We start from the raw sequence: 11,015 nt of genomic DNA on the forward strand, positions 1-11,015 counted from the left end.
TGTCTCAGGCCAGTAGGGGGAGCTGGCTGCCCCTATAAAAGCTGGTACTGGGGGCAGGGTTAGAGAGAACTTGAAGGCCTGTCTCAGGACTGAGACTTGTCCCAGAGCAGAGCAGGGACAGAAAGTTGTATTGCACCTAAGAGGAAGTGTGGCAGGAGGAGAGCCACAAGCCAGAGACAAGAGGCGAAGAGAGCCTGTCTTGGCAGATCACGGACTTAATTTACCAGACTTTGGTGTCTGAGGCTGGAAGGATTCCACATCCCCCAGCAGAGAACCAGTCCGCAAGGGACTGTATATTCCTTGGCCTAAGAAGCCTGGAGGCCCTGCCACAACCGAAGGGACCAGTAAAGCCGTACAAGGCTGGGAGCAGAAAGGAACCCACGTCGCAGGCCATACAGGCGAGAATACACGGAGAGCTCGGAAGCGTGGGCTGTTATCCTATAAGGAGGAAATAGTCAGAAGGAGCGCAGAAAGCACGGTAGGCCTACACCCTCACCCTGACCAGGGCCAATTTCCCCATTACTCTCAGACATCCAGGTCCCCTCCTAGCCGGGACTGTTTGTGGGTCAGTTTACCTGTTCTAGTAAAGACCCTGGACTGCAACCTGTTGTCTGTGTGCTCCTTGCTCCTCCAGCACTATCAGCACTGGGACTCTCACTACCATCACTCCCACCATCCATTATACTGCCCTGGGGTCGCACTCTTCCCGTGGGGAGTCACACTACTCTAGCTGCACACCTCATCAGCCCCAGCGGTCTGCATGCAGCGGTGGTTCCTAATAACCGCAATCCACGGGTGGCGTAGTCGGACATTATCAACAGCACATAACGGACTACCACTGGTCTGACCACCCTGAGCCACGGAACCGGGTTGCCACTACTACTCCCATCGTTCCCCCTATTGCCCGGATCCGAGTGCCCCACGGCCCAGGGGGCGAGTCGGCTTTGGCGTGGTCGGCGGGATTTCGTGCCCGCGACCACCGGGTACTGCGTGCCTGAAAAAGACTTTTGTAACTTACCTGTGGCGAAGTTTCCCGCCGTCCGGAGTCGTTTCCCGCCATCCGGAGCCGATTCCCGCCATCAGACGCCATCTTGGACCGTTTCCCGCCGTCCGGAGTCGTTTCCCGCCATCCGGAGCCGACTCCCGCCATCAGACGCCATCTTGGACCGTTTCCCGCCGTCTTCTGCCGTCTTCCCGCCATTCGCAGCTGCTTCCCGCCATCGGACGCCATCTTCAGGACGCCGCGCGGAAAGAAGAGGGGCGTGGACGTCCAAAGTGCGCGAGATCCGAAGCTCCGCCCCACGCACCGACGCTGCGCAAGGTCCTGGAAGGGAGAGAGAGCGACGCTGACGTCATCAGGACGCGACGCAAGGTCCTCATCCAGAGCAGCAGCAGCGGAGCCGCGGCCTACAGAAGAGGATCATCGGAAGGTAGGCCACGCTTAACTAGGGGGGAGGAAGATGTCGGATACAGAGGCGCCCACGACCACCAACGCAGCTGCAGCAGCGGTGATGCCCTTTTCCCTGCCCTACATCCCTGGAGCGGCCTGGCTGCCCAAGTACTCAGGGGAGCCCCATGCCCTAACTGACTTTAAGGAAAGGCTATACAGTTTGTTCCAGGTTTACCCCCTGACAGAGGAACAGAAGGTCAGCATATTAACAGGGCAGTTAACTGGCGCAGCCCAGAGGGAGGTAAAATCATGGCCCACTGAGGAGAAAAGGACTGTGAAGGGTATTCTGGCCCGGCTGCGGGGTACCTTTGACACACGTACCTCCGCTGAAATTAAAATGAGGTTCTATGGATGTAAGCAGCGGGCACAGGACAGCATCAGAGACTATGCCCTAAATCTGCAGGAAGCCTTGAGGGCTATTCAACAAACTGACCCTGGCAGTGTGCAGGAAACGGATAAGCTGCTAACAGAACAATTCATAGAAGGTCTGCTGTCTAGCGCCCACAGGGCTCAACTGCGCCTCATGTTCTTTCAGAACCCCGACCTGACCTTTGCCCAATTTAAGGACAGGGCCATAAGGGTGCTCCGTGAATCTGCAACCAGTGGCGCTATAAACCCCTGGCGCCCTGCTCCCACCTACCACCAGAAGGCGGCGCCCTCCTCTATGGACCCCGTGGGGGCTGATGCACAGGCCCTGAACCAAGCCCCGTCGAAAGACCTGCACCACCAAGTCCAGGAGCTGACCCGGAGCGTCGCGGCGTTGACCAGGACCGTCCAGGCGTTGCAAGTGGACCCGTCAAGACCCATCGAGCTGGCTTCAAGTCCGGAGGATGTCCCGTGGCGTCGACAGAGGAGGATCCCGTCGTTCCGAGGGAGGCCCACAGACCGCTACGCAGAGGATGGACAGCCCATTTGCCGTCGATGCAACCAGCCCGGACACATTTCCAGGTACTGTAATTTAAACGGGTCCAACCTGGGGCAGAGGGCCGACCCCCAGGCATAAGATCACCAGGCCCTTATAATTGGCGTGATAAGTACGTTGGGGGGCGCCCGGTTTTACCCGTGGTGCTGGACGGTATCCCCATGAGCGCCTTGCTGGATACTGGGTCACAAGTAACCACTATCCCTTATGTACTTTTTAAGCAGTATTGGACTGATGCTGATATCACACGGTATCCAGACAGTAACTTGAGCATCATCGCCAGTAATGGCTTATCCATGCCGCAGATGGGGTTCAAGGAGATGACCATTAAAATTGGTAAAGTTGAACTACCGGCACAGGGAGTGATTATTGTGGACATTGACCGTCGTGAAAGTCACCCTAAAATAACTGTGGGTACTAACGTGATTGAAAATTGTCTTTCAGAGGTAATTGTAATCTTACAACAGGTGGTGGTGAATGCTAGTTCCAGCCAACAGAGAGTCCTCAACAAGGAGATAAAAGCCCTGATGAGACGGCAGCAGGTAGAACTGTCTGGTGGTGAGATCGGTAGCGTAAGACTGAGTGACCCATTCCCCATTTCCATGCCTCCCAAAAGTGAAATGATGATCTGGTGTCGGACTGCAATCGGGTTGAGAGGTAGAGACTACCAAGCCATGGTAGAACCCGTGTACTCAGACAGCAGGCCCACCATTTTGACAGCCCGGGGGGTGGTTGATGTCCGTCATGGGAGGGTGCCCGTCCGCATTCTCAACATTGGGGAGAGGGAGGTACACTTACCCAGGTACGCTACACTCGCCAAACTGTTTGTTGTCGAACACAAAGCTATCTGGGCCGTGGAACCCTTGCCTCCATCTCCACAGGCGGAGGGTAATGGCTCCCAGAAACAAAAGGAGGACTGGTGCCAGAAACTCCATGTGGGTGCTGACTCCACTCCCCTGCACCAAAAACAAGGAGTCTACCGGGTGGTACAGGAGTACGAGAGAGTCTTTAGTAAACACCCGCTAGACTTCGGCAGAGTAAAAGGGATAGAACACCACATCCCCACAGGGAGCCACCCACCAATAAAAGAGAGACACAGGCCTGTACCCCCTGCACATTATCAGAACGCCAAGGGTATGCTGAGAGAGATGAAAGAAGCTGGGGTCATTAGAGATAGCTGTAGCCCCTGGGCAGCCCCCTTGGTTCTGGTGAAAAAGAAAGACGGCACCATGAGAATGTGCGTCGACTATAGACAAATCAACCGTATCACCCACAAAGACGCATATCCGCTGCCTAGAATAGAGGAGTCTTTAGCCGCAGTAAAATTAGCTAACTTCTTTTCTACTTTGGACCTTACTAGCGGGTACTGGCAGGTTCCTGTGGCAGAGGCTGACAAGGAGAAGACCGCCTTCACCACCCCGATGGGACTGAGCGAGTTCAACTGTATGCCTTTCGGGCTCTGCAACGCACCAGGGACCTTCCAGCGGCTGATGGAATGCTGTCTAGGGCACCGAAACTTCGAGACGGTCCTCCTTTACCTGGACGACGTGATCGTCTATTCGAAGACCTACGAGGACCATCTCAAACACCTGGCTGAGGTGTTCGAAGCCCTGGCAGGCTATGGCCTGAAGGTGAAACCATCGAAGTGTCATCTGCTGAAACCAAAGGTCCAGTTCCTAGGGCACGTGGTAAGCGCGGAAGGAGTGGCCCCCGACCCTGACAAGGTTACGGCAATCAAGAGCTGGCCAAGCCCCTCGAACATCAAAGAGGTGAGACAGTTTCTCGGGTTGGTAGGCTACTACCGAAGGTTCATCCCCGGGTTCACTAAGATGGCAGCTCCTATGCAGGACCTCCTGATCGGACAGTCTAAGTCCCGAAGTCAAAAGCCACCCTTCAAGTGGGATAAACCGGAAGAGGAGTCCTTCCGCCAGCTAAAGATGGCCCTCACAGGGGACGAGATCCTGGCCTACCCTGATTATGGCAAGCCTTTCATTCTCCACACGGACGCCAGTAATGTGGGACTGGGAGCCGTACTGTCCCAAAACCAACAGGGCAGAGAACGGGTGATCGCGTACGCCAGCCGGAAGCTGAGGCCCACCGAGAGGAACCCGGAGAATTACAGCTCCTTCAAGCTAGAATTCTTGGCGGTGGTGTGGGCCGTGACGGAACGCTTCAAGCATTACCTGGCCTCCGCGAAGTTCACCGTGTACGCGGACAACAACCCGTTGACACACCTGGACAATGCAAGACTGGGTGCCCTGGAACAGCGGTGGATGGCCCGTCTCTCCAACTATGACTTCGTGATCAAGTACCGGGCAGGCAAAGCCAACGTGGACGCCCTATCAAGGATGCCGCACTTACCTGAAGGTGACGAAGACCCAGAAGAGCTGGAGGAGGTAGAAGTCCCCGCGTTTCACCGGTATGGAGCCGCTCAATACTCTCACCGCGTGAAGGAGGAGGATCTAACAACTGTGATGATCAACCCCCTACCTCACCACAGCTGGGTCGAGACCCAAGATAGTGACCCTGCTGTCCGCCTGGTGAAAGAACTGCTGACCCAGGAAGATGCCCGCATAGATCCGGATGCTCCAGAGGAAGCCAAGCAGCTATGAAAAGAGAAGAGCAAGCTGTTCCTCTACGAAGGCAAGTTGTGCAGAAGGATTGTCAACCACCGGACGCACAAACTGACCTGGCAAGTCGTGGTCCCAAGGCGGGATGCAGCTATGGTCCTGGGGGCTTACCATGACAGAGCGGGACACTTCGGTTGGAAGAAACTGGAGTTCCTACTAAGAGGAAGGTTCTTTTGGGTCGGCATGAGAGGAGCTGTAGAAAAATGGTGCAGAGACTGTGGCCCTTGTCACCTAAGGAGGAAGGACCGTGCCAGCCAGAAGACACCCTTGAGGCCCATCGTCACCACGCAGCCTCTTGAGCTGGTAGCTCTGGACCATGTCAAATTGGCTCCCAGCCGGTCCGGATACATCTATGCCCTGACAATCGTGGACCACTATTCCCGTTTTCTAGTGGTGGTCCCGGTAAAGGACTTGACAGCCCAAACAGCGGCCAGAGCCTTCCAGCAATACTTCTGCCGTCCACACGGGTATCCGGAACAGGTCCTGACAGACCAGGGTCCAGCGTTCGAGGCTGAAATCTTCCAGGAGTTCTGCAACCTCTATGGCTGTAAGAAGATTCGTACAACGCCTTACCACCCCCAAACCAACGGGATGTGTGAGAAGATGAACAATATAGTCATTGATCTCCTGAAGACGTTGCCCCTGGAGGAACGCAGCCTATGGCCAGAAAAACTGCTGGACCTGATAGACCTATACAACAATATCCCGGTGAATGCTACAAACTGCACCCCGGCTTACCTGATGCGAGCCAGACCAGGTAAGCTGCCCGTAGACCTGGAGATGGGAGTCCTAATACCTGAGGACACCTCCCCGGATGCGGACTGGGATACGGAAAGGCAACTGCAGTACAAGAAGGTACAGGAGAGTGTGGAGAGGAGCTTGGCCCAGGTGAGAGAAAGGCAAGAAAGACTCTTCAACCAACACGCCCCTGCTGGTCCCCTAGAACCTGGTGAGCAGGTCCTGAAGCGGAAGAGAAGGCTACATAAGTTGGACGACCAGTGGGAAAGGGAACCCTACACCATACTGCAGTCTGACCACGACAACCCAAAGGTGTGCGTAATCACCAAGGACGGAGGAGAAACCACTAGTGTCGTCTCCAGAGACCACCTCAAAAGATGCCCCGAGCAACTCCGTAGTGCAGAAGAAGATCAGAGTGACCTTGAACCCGCAGATGACAAGGAAGAAATGATCAGCACCGTTCTCGGAGAGTTCCCTCAGTCCTGGACTCGCATAAATGATGCCATAGTGGTACCCGTCCTGCATTTCCTGCAACCGGCACAGCAACAACCAACACCAGAGCCGGAAGGTGAAGAGGAGCAAGCGGTTCCAGAGGCAGAAGAGCCTGTACCAGCAGCCCAGGAGAGTCAACCCTCTGCTGACAGTGAGCCTGCCATGCCTGCGGTAAGCCAAAGGACCCACAGACAGCTGCCTGCCCTACCTGTACACCCAGCTGTTAGCTGTACCCCTAACGCTAGTGGGGAAAGCCAGGTTGGTCCACCACCAGACAGTGGGCTACGTAGGTCAATCAGGAGCACAAAGGGGCAGATACCCGCTCGCTGGAGAATATAGAGCGCGCTAAGATTGTAAATGACCCTGTTGCCAAATGTTGAATTGTTTGCCAAGTTACATGCATGTTTGGTAATTCTGTGTTTCAGTTTCTTGCAGCTACCGTAAGGACTCAAAGGTTATGGACTTTTTATAACCGGGACCTTGTATGGACTGCGTTCGGAGCCTAACCCAGGAATGAACTAAGACTGTGAAGGACTTGGGGTAGGACAGACTCCCACCTGGTTAAGGCTCCCCGTTGTGCTGGTGATATGGACACCCGGTCACAGGCCACACTGTGACCTTAAGAACTCAATTTGTGCGTCGTCTGTCTATTAATGTTTTATGGTTATGCATATTGTCTTTGTTTACTGTTTAGTCCCGGAGTACTAAATTTCACTAGGGGGGAATGTGTCACCCTGGCCTGGATGCCACCAGTGTAATTAAAGCTGTGTCTGAGAGCAAGGGGGAGGTTCTCTAGTCAGGGGAACATTAGCATGCAATGCCTCCTGTCTCAGGCCAGTAGGGGGAGCTGGCTGCCCCTATAAAAGCTGGTACTGGGGGCAGGGTTAGAGAGAACTTGAAGGCCTGTCTCAGGACTGAGACTTGTCCCAGAGCAGAGCAGGGACAGAAAGTTGTATTGCACCTAAGAGGAAGTGTGGCAGGAGGAGAGCCACAAGCCAGAGACAAGAGGCGAAGAGAGCCTGTCTTGGCAGATCACGGACTTAATTTACCAGACTTTGGTGTCTGAGGCTGGAAGGATTCCACATCTCCCAGCAGAGAACCAGTCCGCAAGGGACTGTATATTCCTTGGCCTAAGAAGCCTGGAGGCCCTGCCACAACCGAAGGGACCAGTAAAGCCGTACAAGGCTGGGAGCAGAAAGGAACCCACGTCGCAGGCCATACAGGCGAGAATACACGGAGAGCTCGGAAGCGTGGGCTGTTATCCTATAAGGAGGAGATAGTCAGAAGGAGCGCAGAAAGCACGGTAGGCCTACACCCTCACCCTGACCAGGGCCAATTTCCCCATTGCTCTCAGACATCCAGGTCCCCTCCTAGCCGGGACTGTTTGTGGGTCAGTTTACCTGTTCTAGTAAAGACCCTGGACTGCAACCTGTTGTCTGTGTGCTCCTTGCTCCTCCAGCACTATCAGCACTGGGACTCTCACTACCATCACTCCCACCATCCATTATACTGCCCTGGGGCCGCACTCTTCCCGTGGGGAGTCACACTACTCTAGCTGCACACCTCATCAGCCCCAGCGGTCTGCATGCAGCGGCGGTTCCTAATAACCGCAATCAACGGGTGGCGTAGTCGGACATTATCAACAGCACATAACGGACTACCACTGGCCTGACCACCCTGAGCCACGGAACCGGGTTGCCACTACTACTCCCATCGTTCCCTCTATTGCCCGGATCCGAGTCCCCCACGGCCCAGGGGGCGAGTCAATCCTGTATTTGAATAATTGACTTCTTGCAAAATTAACCCGTTCATTTCTGTAGTAAGGGAAGAATAAATAGCTTAGTTGGTTACTTCTGCCTTGTCCCTGTCTATGTGTTGCATCCTAGTAACCTGTTCACACTATCACAACTGCTGCACCCAGTAAACTAAGTGATACATCTCTGAAATCTGGGTCTCAGTCCCTATATCATGCTACTTTGTCTGATTACATAGAAAAACATGGTGACAGATTCCCTTTAAAGCCACCAACACATTAAGCTATTACATTGACTGAATCCATTGATATCGACGGGCTCAGCCATTAGTCTAATGTGTATGTGACAAATTATGCTAGGGGAGGTTCCAGTATATCAGTCCATGCAGCATTATTCTTCCATACGATGGAATCTGTGATGGAGGCTCCGACGCCCAGATAAGAACGTAGCCTAAATCCAGTCTTCTGTGCAAAAATTAGCAAACAACTAAGGGTTCACCTTCCTGGACCATGTGATCATTTTATTTCATTTTTAATTTTTATAGTAATATTTCACTCTTCATGTCTACATCTGTTCTTATGAAAGACAAAAGTTCTGCTTTTGTATTCTTTAGATTGCATTTAGATGCAAGGAAATAGAAAACTTGTTTATAAATATTTTTAGCCCTCCATGTGACAGGACATATAATATTACTGCCTTGTAAATGTGTTGACCTCAGCGATGCTACAGGATAATTAAATGTCGGTGTTCTGGCTAGACTGTATAATCAGAAGTGTCACTGGCAGTGCAAACTAATACAATCAGTCTGAGATACTGAATAAACTAGTCCAAATTACAATCTGTACCTTTACAGTGATGTATATGTTATAGAGGGGGGTATTACTATTAGGGTATGTGCACACGATCAGTGTTCACTGTGGATTGGACGCAGCGCAAGTGTGCAGCGTTCAATCCGCAGCGCACAGATGTTACAGCATAGTGGATGGGATTTGTAGAAATCCCATGCCCACTACGCGTCTGCGGCTCACCCGCGGAAACTGACATGCGGAGCGTCTTTCCAGACCGCCGAATGTCTATTTCCTCCAACGTGTCCGTATGCGGACTTTCCCCATGGACCTAATCTCTATGGGGAAAGCCCACGTGTGAGGAAAAAAAAAAATGGCCGCCGCTTATTTGCATAATGAGCGGAAGCTGGAGGCAGCTCGTCCGCAGGCTCGGGGCCGCTGTCGGCTCTGGATCATGTGGACGTAGCCTTAAAGTTCTTGTCATTTTTCTAAAAATCCCAGACCATGGGCACACTTTGTTGCAAAAAAATCAAACCGAGCTTTACTCACACTCCCCTGGACAACCGCTGAGTCTCCGCCACTGCTTCCTGTTTGTTATTGGCTGCAGCACTGACATCATGTGACACTGACAGCGCTGCAGTCAATCAGTGAGCTCAGTGGCTCTGAGTGGGGAGTTCCATCTACAGGGGTAGAGCAACAGAGCTCAGTTATTGGCTGCCAGAAGCAGCAGTGGAGACTCAGCGCTTGACCTGGGAAGGGTGAGTAAAGCATGATTTGTTTTTTTATACAACTAACTGCGTAATTTTCTAAAAGGGGCAACTTTAATATCAGGTCTAGAGGAGGGGACTTAGTGACATCACTATGACATTATTGCCAATATTATCCCTGTGCAGACATCACTATTTATTATCTCTGTATTGTGACATGACTGCCTGTATTATAGCTGTACTGTCACATCTGCAGTACGGTGTTTATTATTCCTTTACTGTGACTTTAACTGTGTTTATAATCATGTGTTTATTATCAGTATTTTCTCACATAACTGTTAGGTCTTGTTCAGTAGTCCATGTGGATGTTTTTGTAAGTAAAAGGATTTGTATAGATTACAAAATGCAGGATTCATATGCATTGTCTGCTATATTAGCAAATTCTTTTAGGGTTAAGTCACAAAACCAAGGTGAATCTAATTAATTTTGTGCAGTCACATCATAGTGTGCATGAGTATACACGTTGTATGGGTTTCATTGCAATAGATCATCAGCCATATATGAGGGTACTCTACCGTTCTCTCTACTCTAAAAATTAGTATTGGTGGCCTGTTAAAAATGTATCATTGGACCTAAGTACTTTAAAAGGAAAGAGTCACCAGAAAATTACCTATTGCTTAAGGGTATGTGCACATGATGCAGAAATGAAGCAGAAAATTTCTGCATCATTTCTGCATCTCCCTGGCAGAAAAAACGCATGCAGATTGTGCATGCGTTTTTCCTGCAGAATACATGCGGATCCACATGCAGATTGACAAGCGCTTTCCAGGCGATTTTAGCATCACCTGGAAAGTGCTTGACAACTAGGTCACACTATATAAATCCATGCAAACAGCATGGATTTATATAGTGTGACCCGAGAGAGTGTATATACTTACCTCTGATGGCCCGCGCTGTCCTGCTTTACAAAGTTCCCGGCTGCCGGCAACTTTGAATTGAAAGACCTGCCGACGTCAGCGTCACGTGACCCGTCACATGACTCTGACGTCACCGCAGGTCCTACAACTCACTGCAAGTGCCGGGAACCAAGCGGGAGCGCTGCGCGGGCCGACAGATGGTAAGTATATATATATATATATATATATATATATATTTTATTTTATTCTTGTTTTAGGCTGAGTTCACACGATGCGTATTTCATGCGTTTCCGCGGCGTTTTTGCAGTTGCGTAAACGCCGCGGAAACGCATGAAAAACGCATGGTAGAAGGGAAGCAATGTTCCCCAATGGAAATCCGCATGTGCTGTGCCCATGATGCGGATTTTTCTGCAGCGTGAACGCTGCGGTCAAAAATCCGCAGCATGTCAATTAATTTTGCGGAAACGCGGCGATTTCGCCGCCATTGACTTGCATTAGAACGCGCCAATTCCGCAAGACAGCATCTGTACTTGCGTTATTGGCGCGTTCTAATATGCGGATGGTACCCGGGTGTGGAGGAGAGGAGAGTCTCATCCACACCCAGGTACCATTAAAAAAGC

General features: G+C 51.8%; 1 long non-coding RNA gene across 2 annotated transcripts in view; it reads right to left on the reverse strand.

Annotated features, from left to right (window-relative positions):
* The window catches only part of LOC141171464 (uncharacterized), a 150,798-nt gene extending 141,376 nt beyond the window's left edge, over nucleotides 1-9,422 (reverse strand). The window contains exons 1-2 of one of the 2 annotated variants that reach the window (XR_012252330.1): nucleotides 9,321-9,422; nucleotides 1,019-1,324 (exon numbers count right to left, since the gene is read on the reverse strand). This is a non-coding gene — a long non-coding RNA (uncharacterized lncRNA). The remainder of the gene's footprint in view (nucleotides 1-1,018; nucleotides 1,325-9,320) is intronic. The other variant, XR_012252331.1, reaches the window with a different exon arrangement.
* Nucleotides 9,423-11,015: the final 1,593 nt, after the last annotated feature.

Source organism: Phyllobates terribilis, unplaced genomic scaffold, assembly GCF_046119375.1.
Source record: "Phyllobates terribilis strain yellow unplaced genomic scaffold, ASM4611937v1 Scaffold_1__5_contigs__length_1240528914, whole genome shotgun sequence".
Classification (NCBI taxonomy): Eukaryota; Metazoa; Chordata; class Amphibia; order Anura; family Dendrobatidae; genus Phyllobates; species Phyllobates terribilis.